Genomic DNA, 16,348 nt, shown 5'->3' on the forward strand with positions numbered 1-16,348 from the left:
TGATGCTGTCTCTCGGAAGCCCCCGAGCACCGCCCGAGTGGATCAGCTGCTCCTTGATTGCTTCATCAGGGCTGAGCACATCCTTCTATCAGGGTGAGCACTTCTTGTAATTGGCTGCCATGCTCTGTCTACCCTCAACTGTGAGCTCTTCTGAGACAGAGGCTGGGTCTTGTTGAACTCAGTGTCCCCAAAGCCCAGAGTGAGGCCTGCAGCCGGGAAGGCACCAAAGGAGCAGCTGATGAATGATAAATGATGCAGAACAGGGACGTGGTTGAAATGGGGGCCTGAGCTCAATGTCAAGCTCTGCCACTCACTAACTGTGAGTGTGATCTGGGGAACTTCCTCAATGCTCCTGGCCTCGATTCCTTATATATATGGGGGGAAAATAGTCCCCCGTTCCGTGAGGACTCAGAGTTAATGGATGAAATTGCTTTGTATAGTGCCTGGCTTGGAATAGGCCGATGGTTAGAAAGTACTGCTCTTGGGAACCGGGCCTCTCTGGCTCCGGTCCACCAGCTCTGAGCACCCGCTTCCCCTACAGCAGGTGCCCGCACCTGACTTCTTTCTGGTGCTCAGGGCGGCTGCTGGCATCACGTCCTTGTTTGCTGGCCAAACTGGAGACTGTCATACATGGAGCACCTGAGGCCACCCTTGGGGTAGCGACAGGGCAGCGGGGCACTGGGTGAGGAGTGGCGCCTGGACACCCGGACCAGGGCTGCAGGAAGTGCCGAGGCAGGCAGGGGTGGAAGGGGTGGGGGATAGGTTGATGGCAGGGCGGGGACTGCCTCGAGGACTTAGGCAAGTCTCTATTTGTGCTGTCTTTATGAAAAAGCCAAAAAGAGTCTGATTAACCGAGGCATGCAGATTTCCAAAGCCGGTTTTCTTTGGCAGATCATCAACTCCCACTGAAGTCAGGGTCCTTAAACTTTTGGGGAGGAGACCCTGTGTTTCCTTCTCTGAAGCCTTGAGCTCTGGGGCTAGGGGCCCGAAGCAGGCTTTCTGACGTTCCGAGTAGTGCTCTTCTGTGTTATTAATTGTTAAATTCCTGAACTCCCTCCAGAGACACACCAGGGTCAAGTCTATTGCACTCCGTGTCCCTTTGGTGTCTAGCGCAATGCTTGCCACATAAGCATCATTGCTACAGCTATCTTTTTCTCTCATTTTTGTGAAGAAATAATTGACTTACACCACTATATACATTTAAGGCATCCAGTGTCAGGGTTTGATTTACATTTAGTTATTTTAGGAAGTACTTACCCCAATCCTGAAGTGCGTGCTCCTTTCTTCCTCATTTAGGGATGGGAAAATTAGGTTCAGAGAGGTTGAGAGGCCCCGCTGAGGTCGCACAGCTGGAGGTGGCCCAGCTGGGATCTGACCCCTCCGAGGGCTGTCTTATGAACTGTGTCAGCCTCCCTCTGTCATACTGAGCAAGCGTTTGTTGAGTGACTGGCAGGGTTGACGTGCGGTGATGGGTGGATGCGTTTGAACAGCTGGCCTTTACCAGCTACAGCTGTTCATCAGGGACCTGAAGAGAGAAGGTAATCCCATCTGGGGGTTGGGGTCAGGCGTGGAGATCTACCAGAGATTTAGATATTCTGGTGGGGTCTGGAGCCACCCAGAGGTGTTTGCAGCCTTTGAATGACACGGCAGAATCTGGTTTCCAAGGCAGAGGGTTCTCCAAGCCCTTACCGTGATGGGAAGTACCTTTCTCAGGGATACCTGGCAAGAGTATGCAGCTGACAAGTTCTTGTCTCAGCACCCTGGTTCAAGAGCCCGTCTTAATCACTGCTCAGTGCGTCTCCCTGTCTGAGTGCTCTTACTGGCCACCTGACTCCTGAGATGCTCTTCTTGCTGCCCCTCGGGCCTCATCTCTTACCCCACACCGCTTGGTCTCTCTGCTCCGTCCAGCCGCACTAGCCTCCTTGCTGCTCCTTGAGCGTGCCAAGTGCACTCCCACCCCAGGACCTTTGCACACGCTTCTCCAGTGTCCAGAATGCTCTGTGTCACCCAGGTGCTTTGCCTGACTTGCCTCCCCTCCTTCAGGCCTTTGCTGAAATATTGTCTTCTCAAGAAGGCCTTTTCAGATCATCTTTTTAAAAATTCAAACCCCACTTCTCAGCAGTTTCTAGACCCCCCCTACTTAATTTTTCCATAGCACTTACCAGCACCTGTCATTCTTTTTATTTTACTTATTTTTTGGTTGATTCTCTGTCTCCCTCGACTAGAATATAAATCCCATGAGGGCAAGAGATTTTGGTCTGTCTTGTTCATGGCTGTGTCTCTACTGCCTAGAACAGTGCCTGGCACAGACTTAGTGTTTTGTAAACATCTGTGTATGGATTCCCTCAAGCTTGCTTGAATCCAGGATCTCTCCATCATCGTATCTTTTGATGAGCAGCTCCAAAGACAGATCCCGTGATACACCATCAGAGACCTCCTGCAGGCTGACATTGATTCATTTATCAACATCCCTCAAATTGGGTCACTTGACAGATTATGAATCTACTTAACCATCCAATCCCTCAGCCCTGACACATAAGCTCCCAGAGGAAAGAAGGTGCATCCGATCTGTTTGATTTTATGACCAAAATACATTTAATACTTTGCTTTGTACACTCTAATGTCTAATACATATTTGCTGGAAAAACAAAAACAAACATCAAGAAGAGCAGCAGGGAAGAGGTCTCCTCCAGAGTAATCTGCAAACTCTCAGTCTCTTGTTTCCCTATGATGCTTGTCAATTCCCACGGGCCCCTTCCCACCCCAGTCCCCATACTCCAGCCTCGGTGGGGGAACATCATCTGTTTACATATAGATAGGATGCGACTGAGCGACCAACATGCTTTCTTAGGGGCCTGACGGCTCTGAAAGGAATGAACAGAGAGAAATCAGCTGATACTCTTTAGGGGAATCAGGGAAAATTTTATGCAGTTTAATGTATTTAAACACAAATTGTTTGCTCTGACGAGAGGCCCTGGGGAAACTGGAGAGAGCCTGGCGGGTTGAGTGCGGAGTAGAAACACAGAGAGATTCCACCCTCTCGCTTCGTGGAGGTCACGTGGAAAAACTGGGGCTCCAAGCACCTTTAAACACGTTATTTGTTTGGTGCCCACGAAGCACACGTACTTTATACCAAAATATCTCATTGTGTCCTCGTGACAGTCATTTCCTTTCACGGCAGGAGAAACAGAGGCACACAGCAGGCCGGGGACTTGCCCAGGGCTGCGGAGAGCGCTGGGGAAGGGCGGGAGGAAGCCCCAGGCTCGCTGGTCCCCACAGCGGCCCAGTCCAAACCTTCACCTAAGCTGCCCAGTTCTGGGTTTGGGGTTTGCCCTTTCCTTTGTGGGGAGGCAGTCAAGCCCTGAGGCAGTGGGATGGACTTGACGACCTCTCACACACCTGCTTCATGTCCCCAGAATCCCTTCCGGATGCTTGGTTACTGGGCCAGGTGGCCCACAATTCCTGCATCGCTGTATGAGCTGTGACCCCCAGTCAGTGGGGCCGCGCCAGCCACGGAGGCCAGGGAGGTAGGAGGAGGGAGGGGTAAAAGCAGGGAGAGACCCGGTCTCGCTCTGCAGTGTCGGCCTGGGCTCTGGAAATGAAATGCCTTTTAATTTCATCGTCCGCTTTTCTTTTCTCCTCTCCATCATGCTGTCTGGTGCCAGGAGGCCGTTGGCCACAGGATGAGTGTTTAACAAATCTGATAAAGCCTTTATTTGGCTGGCTGCGTGCTCCCTGGAGCTGGGCTGGCCTGGGAGACATTACTTCCCTCAGGCTTCACACCTGTGCCCAGGGTGGGGTGGGGGAGAGATGATGCCTGGGACACAGTCCCGAGACCTGAGTGCTGGTCCCAGCTCTGCCACCCACTCTCGTTTTGGCTTCAGGCAATCCCTGGAAACCTCGGATCTTCTGTGCAGCGTCAGGATTAGACGAGGTCAGTGGCTTTATAGTTTTTTAAGCGGTGAAACCCAGTTTCCCCAAGTGGAAGGCACTACGGAAGTCTCCCCGTGGAAGGATCTGGCCCTTGGTGGCTCCGCCCCTGAATCGTGTCTGTGTGTTTGAAAGATGGCGGGCTTGTTTCTGCTGTGGGGCCTTTGCACTGACTTTCCCTTTTGTGCGACTAGACTACCCTCTCTCTGGCATGATCTGGGTGGCACGGCTGGCCCTTCTGCTGTCATTCATTCAGGAGTTAGCTGGGATGTTACTCCCTTAGAGAAGCTTCTCTAAGCAGCTAATGATGTCCCACACCCCAGCCACTCTGCACCTGGTTTCCATTTTACCGTGTCCTCAAGGCTCCTTGAAACTTCCTTGTGTCTTTATCTGTTAAAATGTGTATGGGCTCTTTTCCCTACCAGCTTTCAAGTTCTGTGAGGATAACTTGGTCTATTCACCGTTCCCTTCATAGCAGCAAGCACAGTGAAGGTGCTCAGCCTTTCCGTGATGAATGAATAAATGAATGATGACCTAAAACAGGTGAGGGTGATGTTGATCTGGGCGTGGAGGGCTGTGTAACCCCACTGCTTGGATCATCCCCTCACAATCTCCATCCTCCGTCTTTGAGGCCCCCTGCCAAATGGCAACCCACTCCAGTGTTCTTGCCTGGAGAATCCCAGGGACGGGGGAGCCTGGTGGGCTGCTGTCTATGGGGTCGCACAAGACTCAGACATGACTGAAGTGACTTAGCAGCCCTCTGTTGGGGGCTTCGCTTGTGGCTCAGCTGGTAAAGAATCCACTTGCAATTTGGGAGACCTGGGTTCGATCCCTGGGTTGGGAAGATCCTCTGAAGAAGGGAAAGGCTACCCACTCCAGTATTCTTGCCTGGAGAATTCCATGGACTGTGTAGTTCATGGGGTCGCAAAGAGTCGGACATGAGTGAGCGACTTTCATTTTCATTTGCCTCCTATTGGGGTGCCACACAGCCCTGTTTGAAAACCATTTGGGCTTCTCCTAGCAGCTCTGACAATCTGTAGCCAACGCCAAAAGCGTGGTACAGCCAGGAAACGCTGGGGCTTCAGAGAAGGGCAAGGTGAGGGCTGGTTTCCTCTCCGAGAAGGTGGCCCTTATCTTGGTTTGGAAATTTAGAGCTGGTGGAGAGAGCCTTTGAGGAGGAAGACAAGCAGGCCTGGGAGTGGGGAGGAAGCGGGCTCGTGGGCCTTCTCCAGACAACCATGAGCCAGCTGGGTTGGCAGGAGGCGGGGAGACTATGGGAAATGTTGGATGCGGCCAGCTACCTGAGGGTCTTGAGTGTTAAGGTGGGATGCTTGTGCCAGATGTGTGATGTGTGGGGGTCCGCCCTGAGGTCCTGAGAGGGGTGGTGGAATCATCAGGGCCTTGCCTGTGGGCTGTTGAAAAGGGAGAGGGGGAAAGTGGAGGCAGGAAGACTGGGAAGGAGGCTGAAAGATGAGGCCTGGGGGCGGGATGGAACAGGAGTGGGATTCAGGAGAGAAAGGGAATGAAGACGGGAGCTGACTGGGCAGTGAGCTTATTATGGAGGGAAAGGAAGAGGGAAGAGGCTAAGATCGTCTGCAGTTCCCCATCAGCTTATGATGCTCTGGTCCAGGAATCGCCCAGGAGGACTGTGTTGGCAGGGATGGTGGGGGAGGGGCCGGGCTTGTAAACAGCCCCTCCCCGAATCCCAAGCCTAGAGGGAGGCAGTTGCTAAGGCTTCGCAGCCCAGCGGGGCGCCCCACCCCCAGCCCCCCTGGCAATCCCCCACCTTGAGCTGCCTGGGCAAAGAGAAGCCTCTGGGGCAGCCCTCTGCTTTGGCTCCCTCCCTGCACCCTCAGGATTAGGTCACCCACGGACCTCAGGAGCGGGTGGGGATGACTCAGTGTCGACTCACCCGCACCACAGAGGACAGGGCACACCATGGAATACGCTGGGAGTGCCGGCTGGGGGTGGTGGTGGGGGTCTCCTTTGGCTTATGAGGACTGCAATGTCACGGGCATGTCTGCGGAGGTCTGCATTTCCCAAGCGACAAGGACAAGGTCATGTTCACTATCCCAAGGGTCGTTCCCTGAACCCTCTTCTCCAACAGGAGCCCTGAGCACCCCATAGTCCTTGCTGTTCAGAAAGAAAAGGGGTCAGAATTTAAGGGCACATTCTATTCAGGGGCCCGTTTTAGAGTCTGGGGGAGCTTCCTGGAGTGTGTGCCCTGACCGTCAGAAATGGAGGATATTCTTTGATGTCGAGAGTCAGTTCTGGATCTTGGGGAAAACTTACTCTGGAATTGGAAGACAGATTTCAGAATTCTAGGCTTGTTCCAAAACTCTGGGCTCCGTTTCAGAATTCTTGGGAATGTTTTGGAAGCCTGGGGTGTATTCTGGAATTCTGGGATATATTTCTGAACTCTGGGGACCTGCTAGAGTCCTGGGCTGGCTCCCCGTCATTCTCCTTGCACTTGTCTTATCTGCTGTGATCTGCCTGTACAGTTGGTTGCAGAGAGGCAGTTGCTATGGCAACAGTAACCGTGGGGTGTATCAACTCCTAGCATTTACTCTGAGTCTCTGACATTTTAGCTGGTGGAAAACCACAGTGAGCTCCCGAGAGCCTGATGAGCAGGGATTCCTGCTAAACCTGTCTTTGAGCTTCCCTCCCCGCCCCAACCTCAAATAACCTCCCTCTGGGCCCTGGAACTGGCCGCCCTGACACTCCCTTGGGCAAATGAATATTCAAAAGCAGCCAAAAGTGTATTCAAATCTCATAAACTTCCGCCTGCCTTGCTCCATTTAAATGCAACAGCATCTTCTGTTTTGCCCCATTTATCTGCCAGGAAAGGGAAGGGTAATTCCAGGAGCTGAGAATAAGTGTTTTTCCCAAGTTGCTTTAACCTCCTAAGTGGGCTAACAGAGGGGCGGGGCTGGGCTTCTGGCGCTACAGACTGGGCGAGGCAAGTCTTCTAGAATCCTAAGATAATGGACCAGGGAGGGGGAGTAACAGCACATGAGCAGCAGAGGCTGAAAACTAGGTGTCCTGACCCTCAGGTTAGGCAAGCCCCCACAGTGGCTGAGTTCCTGACCACTAGGCCCCCTGTCGTCAACTTCTTTCCTCCCCTCTCCTCTCTTGGGGGCACTACCTGGGTCAGCCTTCTTGCCTGAGCCCCTGCTTCCATCTACAAGATCATAGACTCTCACATGTGGGAGACCCTTGAGAATCATCTGGGTTCTGTGGATGGAGAAACTGAGGCCCAGTTCAGTTCAGTTCAGTCGCTCAGTTGTGTCCGACTCTTTGCGATGCCATGGACACATGGCCTGGCACATTAGGCCTCCCTGTCCATCACCAACTCCCGGAGCTTGCTCAAACTCATGTCCATAAACCATCTCATCCTCTGTCATCCCCTTCTCCTCCTGCCTTCAATCTTCCCCAGCATCAGGGTCTTTTCTAAGGAGTCAGTACTTTGCATCGGGTGGCCAAAGTATTGGGGTTTCAGATTCAGCATCAGTTCTTCCAATGAATATTCAGGATTGATTTCCTTCAGGATGGACTGGTTTCATCTCCTTGCGCCCAAGGGACTCTCAAGAGTCTTCTCCAACACCACAGTTCAAAAGCATCAATTCTTTGGCACTAGGCTTTCTTTATGGTCCAGCTCTCACATCCATACATGACTACTGGAAAAACCATAGCTTTGACTAGACAGACCTTTGCTGGCAAAGTAATGTCTCTGCTTTTTAATATGCTGTCTAGGTTGGTCATAGCTTTTCTTCCAAGGAGCAAGCATCCTTTAATTTCATGGCTGCAGTCACCATCTGCAGGGATTTTGGAGCCCAGAAAATTAAGTCTGTCACTGTCTCCATTGTTTCTCCATCTATCCTCCGTGAGGGCCAGAGACATCTTCAGACGGTTGATCAGTGGCAGACCAGGGACCTTCTGAATTTCAGGCTCTCAAATCCCAGCACAGAGCCCTTGCAGTCACACTTAGCTCTCCCATATTATTAGTTATTACCTCATTATTATTATCACCTCATATTATTAGTTCAGCATTTGTCTCTCCATCATCCATGCATCATCTGTCCATCCACGCACCCATCGTCCACCTATCCATCCAGCCATCCTTCATCTGTCATCCATCCATCCATTCAGAGAGATTTTAAGTACCTACTGAATGTCCTGTACAACCTTGGGCCTGAGCAGTACAGGAAGCTCACAGCTGTCTCACCTATGTCTTTTAAGATTGGGGCCATCCAGTCTATGTCACCTCACTCTTTGCTTCTGCCGAAAAGAAATTCTCCCATTGAGATCAGCAAGTGCCCATCCCTGCCCCTACGCCCACTTCCAACACACCAAGCTCCTTCTAGTCTCTGCCCTTTGGCTAGTGATGTCCTTCCTGCCTGGGGCTGCCATGTATGTGTGTGTTTTTAGTGGCTCAGTCTTGTCTGACTCTTTGCAGTCCCATGGACTGCAGCCTTCCAGGCTCTTCTGTCCATGGGATTCTCCAGGCAAGAATACTGGAGTGGGTTACTTTGCCCTCCTCCAGAGGATTTTCCTGACCCAGGGATCAAACCCACGTCTCTTACATCCCTTGCATTGTAGGCAGATTCTTTACCAGTAGTGCCACCTAGGAAGCCCCTCATCCTCCACAAAGTATTTCTTCACCTTCCTAAGCCACCTGAGCTGTCTCTCTCTTACAATCCTTGGACAATGAGCCCCTATTTCCTGCCACTTGGTTTTGTCCCAGTTCACTCTTTGAGACCCGGCTCCATGCTATTTTGCAGCTAATGTTGCTGTTGGCATATTACATTTGGGCAATGCTGTGATGTAAAGATATGCCAGGAGATGAGGAGTCAGACAAGGGATCAATCTTAATGTTATGGGTGAAATACTGTGTGATCTTGAGCAAGTCGCCGGACCTCTCTGAACTGCTGAGGTCTGCAGTGTGGGTTCCTGAAATGATGCCTGTGAGAGTCTGGAGTGCTGAATGGACAGGAGGGGGCCTTCCTCGGCTCAGGCTCTGCCGTCCTGTGTGCTGCCTGGCCTGGTGGTCCTGAATGACTGCTGCCAGCTTAGGGCACAGACATTCTTCCCTATTCCGCATCCCCTTTGGGGAGCAGAGTTTCAGGGCTGTTTCCCTAGAGAGGTCTTGCTAAGCAGCCTTTTCTTTCTAGTCCCTTCTCTCCAGGTGAGATCCAAGGCAGTGGTGCGGGGTGGGAGGGATATCTCTTTTCTCCCAAGAAGACTCATTTCCTCTATCGGTTGAAGGTGAATGGAGTCCGGACTGGCCTTTGAGTGTTTCTGAGGGGCTGTGGCTTCCTCGGGGACTACCTCCTGTCTGTGAAAACAGGAAAGCACCTGGCGGTGCCTTGATTTCCACCCTGTGGGTTCCCGACTTTAATCTTCATCATGTTTTTCTTTCCTGAAGTGTGGCTTTAACACTCTCTGGGGGCCTGTGGGAGGAGGTTTGTGCCTTAAGCAGCTTTTTTTTTCCCTCTCCCTAGTGATTGATCTGTGCTTTCCAGAGCTGAGATGTCTTCCGTCACTGTGGTTCCAGGAGATGAAGCAGCCAGTTCCTTCCCCGCTGCAACATAAATCAAAACAGGGGTAAGAACCAGGCATCGGCCTCAACCGTGCATGCACGTGTGCCCATGGCATACTCAGGGCCGGGTGTGCACACAGGAAGGCGTGTGTTCACGCGGGGATGGGCGTGCCAAGCTGACACCTGTGCTCACCTCCCTACAGGCACACAGGAAATGTTCGTGTCCCAAGCCTGTGGGCTTAGCTGCATCTCCCTTTCCCACTCAGGGGGTGTCCACTCGACCGGGTAGATTCACACGCGTGGGCGTTCTCCATGTGCACGGGCTTGCACACCCACAGGCCCCTATCTGTGTAAAAATGCAGACCCGTGTGCATCTATATGCTACAGAGGTAATCATGATAGCTGATGGTCACACACACCTTTGCGCCAGGCACTGTGAACTTAAGAGTATGAACAGTTGAGCCCTTGCAATGACACTACGATTGTATACCTGTGGCCGTGTTATTAGCCCCATTTCCCTGGATGTGGAAACTGAGGCTCAGGTTACCTGACTTGCCCAGGTTCCCGCAGCTAGGGTGTAGGAGGGCTGGGGTTTGAACCTAGGCAATCAGTTGCACAGTCCATACGCATAACCACTCTGCAGACAGGCACTGCCAGGATTAAGCCAGGCCCTAGCCTGGTCCTTCCCTCTCACAGGACGGGAAGCACAGGCGAGTATGCGCGGGGCATAAATATCGGCAGGTGGTGGGAAGCCGCCCTCTTGGGAACCGCTGGGAGCGTTTCAGCTTTCTCAGGGGGCCAGTGCCGCGAGGCTCCAGAGCTAGCCTCTCTAAAACTTTACTTGCGTTTTCTTTTCTCAAATCATGCGCCCCAAGGCCCAGCTGAGCCCCATCAGGCGGGAAGTGGAGAACCAGACCTCGCCCCCCAGTACTGGGTCTTTGCCAGCAGTCTGGCAGCTCTTAGGGCCCCTGTCCCATCTTGTTCCCATCCCCAGCCTCATCTCCTCCTGTTGAGATCACTTTTAAGGGCCCCTTTCTCCCACGTTGTACGGTGCAGCTGAGGATCTCCCTTGGGTCCTACTTCCTGCTCTGCTGCGTTTCAGCTGTGTGACCTTGGGCAAGCTTCTTAACCTCTCTGAGCCTCAGCTTTCTCATCTGTAAAGTGAAGATCGAATTGACACCTTCCCCAAGAGGTAACGGGAACATTACAGGAGTTAATCTGTGGAAAGGGCTTAGAACTGCCCCGAGCACTTAGCCACTCTCACCACTGTCCCCGTTGCTCTAGCTCTCACTGTGCTTGTGCCGGTGACCGTCAGCCTTCCCGGGCAGGTCATGTGCTCCAGAAGGGCAAGACCACGGCTTCTGTCTCCTGTCCCAGGGCCTGGCTGGGTCCCTGGGCCATTGGATCTGCTCGTCGTTGATTACACGTCTGAACAAGAAAGCCTGTTCTTCTCCCTGGTGGGACCAGTTCTCTCCACAAGTGAGATAAAGCCCATCTCTCTGTCTTAGGAGGTGGGGTGAGGCTGCCGGCTCTATGCCAGGGATGCAAAGTAGGGCAGGCCTCCCCAGGGGGGTTGCCGTGGCAACAGGAAAAGTTGTGCTCAGAGGCAGACACACACACGCGGGTTGGGCTGGGAGGCATGGCGGTGTTGCCTGCCTGGAGTAGGGAGACAGGCTGTTGAAATGGCTTTGGAGCCTCAGTGACTCATCTGTACCATCTGTAAAATGGGGACTAAGCTGCCAGCTCACGACTGGGTCATATTTAAGGGAGTCATGATGGGGAAGCCTGTTGAGCGCTGCAGCAGGCCGGGCTGGTCTGCTGTGACTCTGTTCCCCACAGCACGGACACACTCCGGGAGAAAGGACGTTGCTTTACTCACTGCTATTCCCCCAACGCCTAAAAATGTCGCTGGCACATCATCGCTGCTAATAGGTATTCGCTAAATGAGGAATGAGTCAACTAAGTTTGGGGACATCTCAAGTTTCTGCCCCAACCTACATCTAGAATTCTCCCAGGCCGTGATTCTAAGCTGTGGTCCACAGTGGAGACCCCTCCATACCAGCCCTGACCTACCTCAGATGCCGATGGACCTCTGAGTACCAGCTCCCACCCTAAAGGAGACCTCTGTGAGGGCAGGCAGGGGCCTGGGGCCCATCCAGCCTTAGGAAAATTGCCCTAGACTGGGATTCTTGGTCTTGGCTGATGATGGAAGCTTGGGGTGGCGGGCGGGGTGGGGGAAGTGGTCCTGGTGGATTTAATGAATTCTGGTCCCCAGGCCCCTTCCCTGTCCTATGAAATTAACTCTTTGGGGTGTGGCTCGGCATTTGGGGGTTGTACCACACTTCCAGGGGATTCTAGGGACTTCGGCTCAGGACACGGCCTCCTGCAGTTGTGGGGGTTTTCAGGGGTCTCCCTGACCAAACCAGGGTCTGGCACTTCTTGGACACTTGGGGAGACTGAGGTCCAGAGAGGGATATAACTTGGCCCGGCACTAACTCTGGTGCTCCTTTGCCCTGTACATGGCCAAGCTGCTTCCCCATCAACCCGCATGGGGTCCACCCAGCCTGGCTTCTCCTGTGGGCTGCCTGATATAGCTCCCGCCTGGGTATCATCCCTGAGTGACAGGGAAGGAGCAAGGCGGCCCTGGGTGTGCAGCCTAGGTCTTCTTCGGGGCTTCTTGGGCAGCTGCTTAACTCTCTTGAGCATCTTCCTCTGCAAAATGGGGATAACACGACCCATTTCATGGAGAAGTGGGTTAGCGAGGCAGTTCAGAGAGTGGACTTTTGCAGCCACGGAGTACTGTCTGTGAATCCTGGCTCCACGGGGTTGACAGCTGTGTGACCTCAGGCTAATGACTACCTCTCTGAGCTTTAGCTTCCTCATCTGTAAAATGGGCGAGACGGATCCCAGCTTCCTGGAGGTCATTGTGAAGATTGTGAGGGTACCCGTGAAGCACATAGTTGGGGGCTTAGCTGAAATGAAGGCTTTTTTTTAAAAGAAGGGCAAGAAGGTGGTGACTCAGATGTCCAGCCTGATCCATTTCAGCACTATGGAGAAGCTAGAGAGAAGACCGGAAGCTTTCCAAAGGGCGGCCCAGAGCAGGGGTGGTGGAGAGGAGAGGTGTTTGTTTGAATAGCCAGAAATGCTTAGAGGCCCCTGGTGTGTGTCCATTAGCTGTTCCTGCTGAATCGGAGGGAGTTGGAGGCTGGGGGAGTGATGAGCCGTCACAGCTGTGCAGGACTTTTCTCTGCTGAAAAGCAGTTTCCAACTCGTTATCTTAATGCGTCCTCACAATAACCCTGGTAATTGTTAACCTAGGGATCAGGCTTCCTGTGTCAGATGGGGAGATGAGAGCCCAGGAGGTCAACTGGCTCCGCCAAGGTCACATAGCTCAGCGGCAGCTGGAGACGGGGAGAGGGGAGGGTGACTGTCGGTTTAAAGGGTGGTGACGGGCACAGGGGTGTCCCTCCTGACTTGGGGCCAGCTTGACTGCTCCTGGCTGCAGTGCTCTGAAGCCAGATGTCTGAGTTCACGTCCTGGCCCCGCCCTTCCTACAGGCGTGCCTTGAGGATGTCACTTAACCCCTGTTAGCCTGAGTTCTTCATCTGTCAACATGGACTGCAGCATGTCAGGGTTCCCTGTCCTTCACTGTCTCCCAGAGTTTGCGCAAACTCATGTCCATTGAGTCGATGATGCCATCCAACCGTCTCATCCTCTGCTGCCAGATATATGCCCCTAAAGTCACATCCCTAGTCTGGACCTCAGTGTTTCATCTGCCAAATGGGCACTTACCTGGGGCCAGGCATTGCACTAGGCCCCCGCGAGTCAGGATTTTATGTAATGTTAGCAGCAGTCAATGAGGCTGGTCCGTTTAGTCATCACATTCTTCAGATAAGAAAACCAAGATGTGGAGTAGAGTGATGTGTCTGTAGTCACTTGATTAGTGACCAGCATAAGCCAACTCAAACTCAGACCTGAGATTCTAGGCTCCACGGCCCCTCAGTGGGCCTGCCCCTAGGTTTCCCTCTGGGGAACCCTTTAGGACTGCTGAACTTGCCTGGGACTTTGGAGTCTGGGGGCCGGTATCCGCCTGGCTGCTGGGGCAGTAGAGTCCAGCCTCACCCCTGCAGGCAGTGACCTCTCTCTGCACCCTGCCCTGGCACAGGGCTCCAGTCCTAACCAGATCTTTCCGCTTCCCTGGGGCCTGGGGGTGGGCTGGCAGGCCTCCGGCCCCTGCGGGAAGGCCGGTGCTGGAGTCCAAGAGCTAGTAATGACCCTGTTTTCATATGGACGCAGCTCGTGGTCTCTCCCCATGCTCGAATCTGCTCCCGGAGCTCCCATTCTGGGAAGAGGCAGCAGCAGGTTATGTAACTGGATGTGGGTTATGTAAGGATGTCGCAGGCCCTGGTGGGATTGGGGTATGGGAGCCGCACCCCCCACTCCCTAGCCCCTGCTCCCAGCCCCCAGCAGAAGCTTTGGGAGGGGAGTCCAGGCTCAGCCACCTGTCCTGCCAAATGAGGTGGCACCGGTCAGGGAGTTGGAATCCTCGCCTCAGTCCTGCTGTCCTGCGAATGGGACAAATCCCTTCACTGTCCTGGGCTTGGGTATCTTCTTCTGGAAAACCGAGGGCTGCCTTGGGTCGTCTCTCGGGGTCCTCTCAGCTCTAGGGGTGCTGTCTCTCACACCCGAGAGAGCGAGCTTCCGATTTCTAGGTTCTGACTCTCGCGTGAGCCAGGCACATGCTCTCTCTGGGCCCCCATCTGCCTGTTTGTCCAACAAGAAAATGGGCTCCACTTCCAGTTGCACTGGTGCCCGATGTGCCTAGTCCTTGGCGGTTTCGGACGTGGGCAGCAGGGTGACGCCAGGACATCGCATCCCTGACTCTTTCCTGTGCCCCCTGATTGAGTCCCAGCAGCCCCCCACATGATAACAGTGGCCAGGAAGACAGCTACCGTTGCTGGGTCAGGCTCTGTGATAAAGAGCCCTCGGAGGTGTGTACTTCTATTATCCTTATTTTACATGTAGTGGCTGAGGCTCAGAGAGGGCCAGTGATCTGCGCCGACTCACACGGCCAATTCAGGGACCAAACCAGGATCTGATTCCAGGCTTGTCCATCTCCAGAGCCCCTGACTCTGTGAGTCTGCACAGAACTGGCCTAGTTCTCTGCGGAGTCCGGAGAACCAGCTATAGCCAGATGGCGTAAACAGCCCTGCTCTGCAGTCTAGAATCCAAGGAATGTCCGCCCCCCTCACCAGCCACCCCCAGGCCTCTCTGGACTCCCCACCCCCTGGTGTTCCCTTGGTACCACCCACGGTGGCCACAACGGCATCTGTGTGGTGGGCAGCACCGCCTGCAGGCTGAGTGGGCAGTTGGCACTGGGGGGCTCATGGGCACTTGTATTTTTAAGCCCCAGCTCAGGCCAACCTCTGAAGTCAGCTCAGGGGTTTTCTTTAGGCACTGCTGGCCCTGAGTAGGAAGGCAGGGTGGCTTTCTTGGTGCTGGGAGGTGCCCTGCCAATAAGTAGGGCTCTTACCAGCCAGGGAGATGCTCGGCTCCTGCTGGGGGCTGTGTCCGTTGGACCCTGGGAGCCCCAGAGAGGCTGAGCACAGATCGTGGGAGCAGGGGGCAGGGTGGAAGCTTGAAAAGAGAAAACCAGGGTGAGCAGCGGAGAAAGGATGGTGGGATGCCGCCAGAAGGAGTTCCAGGAGGTAGGTGGGCAGGCCCTTCGAAAGCTTAGAGTCCAACCCACTCACTCTGAGAAGGGGAAGCTGAGGTCCCAAGAAGGGAAATATCCAGGTCACACTGAGTTAGAGGCAGAGTCAGGACTCGAACCCAGAGCTCTTGATCACCAAGCAAGAGCAGTCGTAGACCAAATTTTCAGCCTGGCTCCTGGGGAAGTCTTGCTCCTGGGCAGGAGAGTTTTATCCGCCCTGGAGGAAGGTGAGGGCGGAGGGGGCCCCTCCTGTGCCCACTGAACGCTGCCGTGTTGAAGGAGCCCAGGCAGGGTTTGAGGATCAAGGCCAGATGGCATCGGAGGATGTGATGGGCTGTGGAGGAGGGTTTGGGGGCACCCCTGGTCCATCAACTCCGGGAGTTGGTGATGGACAGGGAGGCCGGGCGTGCTGCAATTCATAGGGTTGCAAAGAGTCGGACACGACTGAGCGACTGAACTGACTGAACTGCTCCATCCCTTCTGACGCTTGGGGCGTTGGCCAATTTTCTTGCCGCTGAGCCCTGGTACCACGAGGGTCCCTCATGCCCTCAGCTGGACACTGAGGGCACCGGGAGCGGGGGACACACGGTGAAAGGGAGGCACAGAGTGGGAAGAGCCAGTCTGCGCCCCAGCTTGGAGGCTCTCAAGCTGCATAACGTTGTCACAGCATCTTTCTGGGCTTCAGTTTCTTCATTTATCCAGTGGGGACACTCACTGGCATTTACCATGTACAGTAAGTCCCCTACCTACCAACGAGTTCCGTTCTGAGAGTGTGTTCATATGTTCACTTTGTATGTAAGTGCAACGAAGCTAGCCTGGGTAGCCAACAAACGCGGTTGGCTGTATGCACTGTGCTGTGCTGAGTCGCTTCCGACCCTTTGTGACCCTGTGGACCGTAGCCCGCTAGGTTTCTCTGTCCATGGGGTTCTCTGGGCAAGAATACAGGGGTGGGTTGTCATGCCCTCCTCCTGGGGATCTTCCCAACCCAGGGATTGAACCTGTGACTGTTTTGCCTCCTGCACTGGCAGGCATGTTCTTTACCACCAGTGCCACCTGGGAAAACCCCAGTATTTTCACACAAATAACACATAAACAACCCCCCACCAAAAAAAAGAACATTTTAAATCTTAGAGTACAGTAATCTTACAAACACGTGGACTAATGTA

The sequence above is a fragment of the Bos javanicus genome, chromosome 2 (genome assembly GCF_032452875.1).
Source record: "Bos javanicus breed banteng chromosome 2, ARS-OSU_banteng_1.0, whole genome shotgun sequence".
NCBI lineage: Eukaryota > Metazoa > Chordata > Mammalia > Artiodactyla > Bovidae > Bos > Bos javanicus.